This window comes from Amborella trichopoda, chromosome 13, assembly GCF_054954075.1.
Source record: "Amborella trichopoda isolate Santa Cruz 75 chromosome 13, AtrichopodaSantaCruz75HAP2 v2.0, whole genome shotgun sequence".
NCBI classification, from domain to species: domain Eukaryota; kingdom Viridiplantae; phylum Streptophyta; class Magnoliopsida; order Amborellales; family Amborellaceae; genus Amborella; species Amborella trichopoda.
Genome location: NC_142348.1, coordinates 35623811 through 35630151, shown reverse-complemented (window position 1 = coordinate 35630151; position 6341 = coordinate 35623811). Strand labels below are relative to the sequence as shown.

Genomic DNA, 6341 nt, shown 5'->3' with positions numbered 1-6341 from the left:
ACACTTAAGAATTTGAGATACTTTTGTTAAATCAATTACATCGAATTCAACTATAGGAGCTTTTAACATTATTTAAGATCTCACCTGACACTTCCATATGATCAGAATGTAAGATATGATGGGGATTCTGATACAGTGGGATTAGGATTCTCCACTCATAGTAGGAATGGACTGCAAAATATTTTTGATTGGAATTTTAAGTTCAAAGTGAAGGTCTTACTTTAATTTTAAGCTAGAGACCTGTTTTGACGTTCGATGTTCAAACTTCAAAATGAATTTTTTTGTATGGAACATGGACTTTGGAACAACTTTTTTAACTCTAAAAAGAGGCAAGTGACTCGATACAAAACTTCAATACGAATTGGGTCACTTTGTCTTTTTTCTATGAAAAGCTAGTTAGTTTAGACAGGTTTAGAACTTGAAGCCCTAAACCAGTAAATTATTCACTTTAAAAGAAGACAAGGGACCTGGTTTGAACTCAAGTTCTTAGCCTGATATGGAACTTGAAGTTAAAAAAAAATTGATTTGTGAATTAGAATTTCCAACTGACCTCACTTAGAAGCAAAAAAGATCCCGGTTCTGAACTTGGTTTAAATCCACGGATATATGAAAAAAATAAAATATCACAAAAAAAAAAAAAGGATGTAAATTATGAAATACTAGGAACGTTATTTAAAGGATAAAGTTTATATAAAATGCGAACAATCAAATTAGGGTGTACCTCTAAAATTTCACTAGATGTTGTTTTGATGCTCAAATATCTTCAAATTGATCATCTTGACTTCAAGATACGTGGACTTGAGAAAAAAAAAAAAAAAAAAAAAAGGTTTCAAATTTTGGAAATAGTGCATTTTGTAATGCATTTTTGGATCGTCAATTTTCAAGATTTTATAGATTTGTTCGATCTATACTATTTTTGAAGTTTTAAATTTTATAATTAGATATGAAAATATATTTTAAGGCTATCACACATATTTCCAGTTTCTCTACACTATTTAAAGGTGCATTTTACTTTGATTGTTTAGAGCTTCGGCTGTACCCTCTTTTAAATTCTACATATTATAGGGCCTACTTAAGCAAATTTCCCCTGGTTTAATATTTCTATCTACTTGATTTGGATGAGGAATGGACCTTGATTTAGAGAAACGTACAATGACACTAGGTCAATAAAAACTAATCAACCGAGTCTTCCTTGTCCAATCGTGAATGGGTAGACATTGGAACCAAGTGATGATCATAGTACGTTTTTGCAAAACATTTTGTCTGCTGGAGGGGGGCTGCTGTAGACCACACTGTCCACTCTCACCCATTCTGAAGGCTGTAGGGGCATTTGTGTCGGCTCAGGGACACATTCCTCTTGAGCTTGTGAACAACAATATATCGGGAAATATTTTAAGAAAACAAAAAAATTTAAAATGAATCGACATTTGTGTCGGCTCAGGCTCAGTTTTAAATCAAGGGCCAAGGGAGATTAGTAAGAGCATACATTTTGTAGATTGCTGTGTCATCTTCGCATGAATAATTCTAAGGGCCTGATTCGATATCTAGATGTAGGTCCTAAGGAGATGCCTATCCTGGACCTGACATCTTCTAAAATTGGCATCTATTGGACTATAGGTGTCACTGGTTTGCCTTTTTTTTTTTTTTTTTTTTTTTTGCGTGATTCAATGGTAAAGGCAGGACCCCTACCCATTTTTTTTAGAGAAAATATCTCCATATCTCCTATTTTTAAGTTTCATTTCACAATAGACCTAATGTTTTAAAAGATATCTTGAGGCATAAAACTTGTAAATTTGATTTCTTCTAACTCTTGAGCTAATTTAAATATGTTTTTTTTAGGTCAAACAAATATAAAAAGACATGTATTTTTTAAAAGCCATCCTCTCAAACTTCTAAAGAGAGAGAGATAGGTGTTTGGAGAAATACGGTAGGAGAGAGAAAGTGAGAGATGCAAGAAGCGAGGGAAAGAGAGAAGTTTGAGATATATTAGTAAAGAGAGAAATGATTGAGTTTAAAAAAAACATGTCTTTTTCACATTTGTTTAGGTTAAAACATAGATTTAAAGTGGCTAGGGGGTTAAAAACCTTAAAATAGAGGATTAATTTTCCCCATTGCAATCTTTCCCATTGAATCACAACACCCCCAATTTTTGGGTGATTCAATTTGAAGGTGTTAATTAGGGGTGTTAGCAGTAGGAATGGATACCACGATGTGGTAATAGGGTATGGGGATGTGTTTCTCACAAATTTATTACATCTTTTTTTTTCCATTAATCCCATCATATTGATTGGGGCAGAAGTTTAAATTATCATCGGCAATTTATTGATAAATTAGTGTGACATATAATAACAAATTAATAATATCATTAATATACAAATGGTAAATATTAATATTTATGGCATTATAAAAATATTATTAACATAATATTCATAATATCAAAGTAATATTAATATTCCTATAAAAATAATAGTAGAATATTTTAATAATAAACATCATAATAGTATAATAGCATAATAATGTGCATAATAGTAAGGCGTTGTTATATATTGTTATATCTTATAAAGACCAATACTACTACTACCAATAATAATAAGGGAAGTTATTGCAAATATACTTATGTTTTCACAAAATTTGGAAAAAACCTCGTTTATACCCTTTATCACTATTTTTGAGTTTTTTTAGACGAAAATGCCCTTCACAGTAGTCTTTCTACCGTAATATATATGACAAGTTTTACAGTAATTAAAATACTGTAAAAATTTTAAGTAATACTATAGTACTTTTGTAAAACTTTGGTCATAACCCTTTTTTCCTTCGTATATATTTATCTCTTTCATCTTAATTTTATCTTTTTTTTCTCTCTCTAATTCTTTTTTCTCTCTCTAAATCTTTTATCTCCCTAATGGGATATTTCACCCTAATTTTATCTCTTCTTTCTCTCTCTAAATCTTTTTAATTTTTTTCTCTTCTTTCTCTCTCTAAATCTTTTTCATTTTTATCTCTTCTTTCTCTTTCTAAATCATTTATCTCCCTAATGGGATATTTCGCCCTAATTTTATCTCTTCTTTCTCTCTCTAATTCTTTTTAATTTTTATCCCTTCATTCTCTCTCTAAATCTTTTATCTCCCTAATGGGATATTTCGCCTTAATTTGATCTCTTCTTTCTCTTTCTAATTCTTTTTAATATTTATCTCTTCTTTCTCTCGTTAATTCTTTTTTATCTCTTCTTTCTTTCGCTAATTCTTTTGTATCTCTTCTTTATCTCTTTAAATCTTGTCTCCCTAACTGGGATATTTCGCTGTGTCTAAATTGACTTGTTTGAGTAATCAAACATTGACTTCGGCTATGCAAAACAGAGGACGGATCTATCTAAAGAAATGATGATGAAATTGTAGAGAGAGAAAAAAGAGATAAAAAAGAATTAGAAAGAGAAAGAAGAGATAAATATTAAAAGAACTAAAAAGAGAAATGATAGATAAACATAAAAAGAATTAGAGATGAAAGATATAAATATTAAAAAAATTAAAAAGAAAAATGATAGATAAATATAAAAAGAATTAGAGATGAAAGAGATAAATATTATCTAAAGAAACGATGATGATAAATATTATCTAAAGAAACAATGATGAGATTGTAAAGAAAAAACAGAGATAAATATTAAAAAGAATTAGAGAGATAAATAAGAGATAGAATTAGAGATGAAAGAGATAAATATAAAAGAAGGAGAAAAGGGTTTACGACATTTTAAGTGCTATGGGTTAGTTTTAACAGTACTTAAAATGCCGTATAATAGGTTTTATTTTTTACGGTACTGTAATTGGCTCCACGAACAGCCAGAGTTTTACGGTACTTAAAGGACCGTAATATTACTTAAAATTTTTACGGTATTTTAATTACTATAAAACTTGTAATATATATTACGATAGAAAGACTACTGTGAAAGACATTTTCGTAAAAAAAAAACTCGAAAATAATGAAAAGGGTATAGAAGAAAATTTGGGGTTTTTATCTAATTTTGTGAAAATATAGGTATATTTACGATAATTTTCCTAATAATAATAATAATAATAATAATATTAATATTAATATTAGGTTTTAAGTCCTCTTTGTAGAGTTTGACCCCTCCGGGAGCGCAGTCTTTGAGAGAAATGTATTCCACCTATTATGGAGGAACACAAATCTCTATATTTTGTCCTAAAAACGTTGAGATAGATATCCGTATCCTATCTTAAAATGACATTGAGTAAATGCCTGAAGTAAATGCCTGATTTCCATGGAAATAAGTCTCCCAAAGACCCATTTCTATATATCCAAACATGCCCTAAAAAGAAATGATCTTTAATTTTTAAAGGGCGAGAACCTGCAACCCATAAAATAGATAAGAGTCCACTCACTGAGTTAAACAAAGACATGGAACTTATTTTTCAGTTTCTTTCATGGGTTTTTTGGGGGGTCAACTAGACAAATGCCCCTAAAGCACCAAAAATAAGAGAGGGCAGACAATTACAGTGAAATAGTCTCCCCATAATTTTCCCTTTATATTTATTCATGTATTTCATCAAATGGTTAAATAAGAGAGAAACTCTTGAAACTCGTATTCCACTATCTTAGCATAAACAACGGCAACAGCTTTTGTACTAGGCCAGCAGGCTGTTTCTTACAAGAAAACGGATGCGTATTAGCGCAACGGCTTTCACACTAAGCTAGCCATTGCTTCTTGCAAAAGAAAAACAGATGCGTGAAAGCCGTTATTTCTTTAGAGAGAGAGAGAGAGAGGCTCTTAAAACTTCTATTCCACTAACTTAGCATAAACAACATTCATCAAAGTATGTATTTACTCTTTCTATCTCATAAGTGTGTGTGTGTGAGACTTAAAACTTGTATTCTACCATCTTAGCATAACACTCTTTCTGTCTCCCAAGTCTAAACCTTTACGCCTTAGCATAACACTCTTTCTATCTCCTAAGTCTTAACCTTTGAACCTATGCACATTTACACTACTTTGCAGCCATGCACTCAGTTATGGATAGGTTTCTTCTTCCCAGCCGGTGTGTAATCCATCCCTGCTATGTCCATAGGGTCTGGATAGCCATCCACATGCACATTCACAGGGACAAGCTCTTCTCCTACCACCGACTCCCTTCTTCTCTCTTCAACTCCATTACCTACTGCCAGTGGTCTCCCTGTATCACAAGCCCATCGATTCGAGAAAGATAGTAAGTATAAGGAAACATAAAAATAATGGACTGCGTACGCCACTTCTATGTACGATGCACCACACAAGATGTGTCTTGTAGACTTCTTAATATATAAATTTCATAGTAAAAAATATGCAAAGAAATCAATTTTTTTTTTAAGACAAGAAGAGTACAATCACTCTTGTCCTTCACATTTCAAATTGGGTGGCTGTGAGCATGTAATTGACTACACTCAAAGTTCAAAAAGGAATTTCTCGATCTTTGCAATACACAGCAAGCCATTTAATTTGTAGCTAAGAGTGATATGTGAAGTCCTTGTAAAAAAGATAAATAGTCTCATAGAATACAATAGTGTTGTGCTAAATGCAATAAATCCATAATGCACAAACTTTTGCCATGTCATTTCACCATTCCTCATTTTTTTTCTTTGTATTTTCATAAAGATGAAAAAAAAACCATAGGTTTAAAAAGTATCAAGAGAACTTGTTCCCAGATTTTGTGTTGGAAGTCACTCACCCTCTGATAGAATCAAGAGAAGCAGGAGAAGAGGGACTCTCAGGAACTGTGGACTGGCCATGGCGGAGGTGAATCACTTGCAAAATAATGAAAACAGGGCTTTCTCGTTTCTACTCTCTGTCCCTTAGACTTTTTGTTTCGTGTGCGGTTGTGTGCCTGTGGGTAACATATATATATATATATATATTAGAAGTTTTGGAGGGAAATGGAAGAGGAGGTAATGTCAGGTGGAGAGGCTGCTGGCATGAGGCTCTCAATTTTGGACACTGAGGGTGGGCAGGTGGGCCGTGTCACTGTCCCACGTGGGGAGGCATACGGGGCGGTTTCACCGCTCGGGAGCAACCCACTAAATGCGACACAGACACTCTAGTTAGGACCACATTCACTCTCTAAGTTCTACATTCATCTCTTCAAGGTAGTGTCCATGACTTTTTAATGGCGGTCTTATTTGGATGCGACACAGGGGATGGTGATTGAGAGAGAGAGAGAGAGAGGGGAGGGGGAGGGGGGAGAGGATTGATTAGAGAGAGAGAGAGAGAGGGGAGGGGGAGGGGGGAGAGGATTGATTAGAGAGAGAGAGAGAGAGATAATAGCTAAGAGGGCAGAACATGTGGGGGCATATAGACA

The 6341-nt window shown here is 33.2% G+C and overlaps 1 long non-coding RNA gene across 1 annotated transcript; it reads right to left on the bottom strand.

The window, feature by feature from the left end:
* Positions 1 to 4571: 4571 nt before the first annotated feature.
* LOC110008301 (uncharacterized) lies at positions 4572 to 6092 on the bottom strand. Its single transcript, XR_002283089.2, has 2 exons — positions 5715 to 6092; positions 4572 to 5183 (listed from the first exon to the last, which is right to left on the bottom strand). It is a non-coding gene; the product is annotated as an uncharacterized LOC110008301 (long non-coding RNA).
* Between the last annotated feature and the right edge of the window lie 249 nt (positions 6093 to 6341).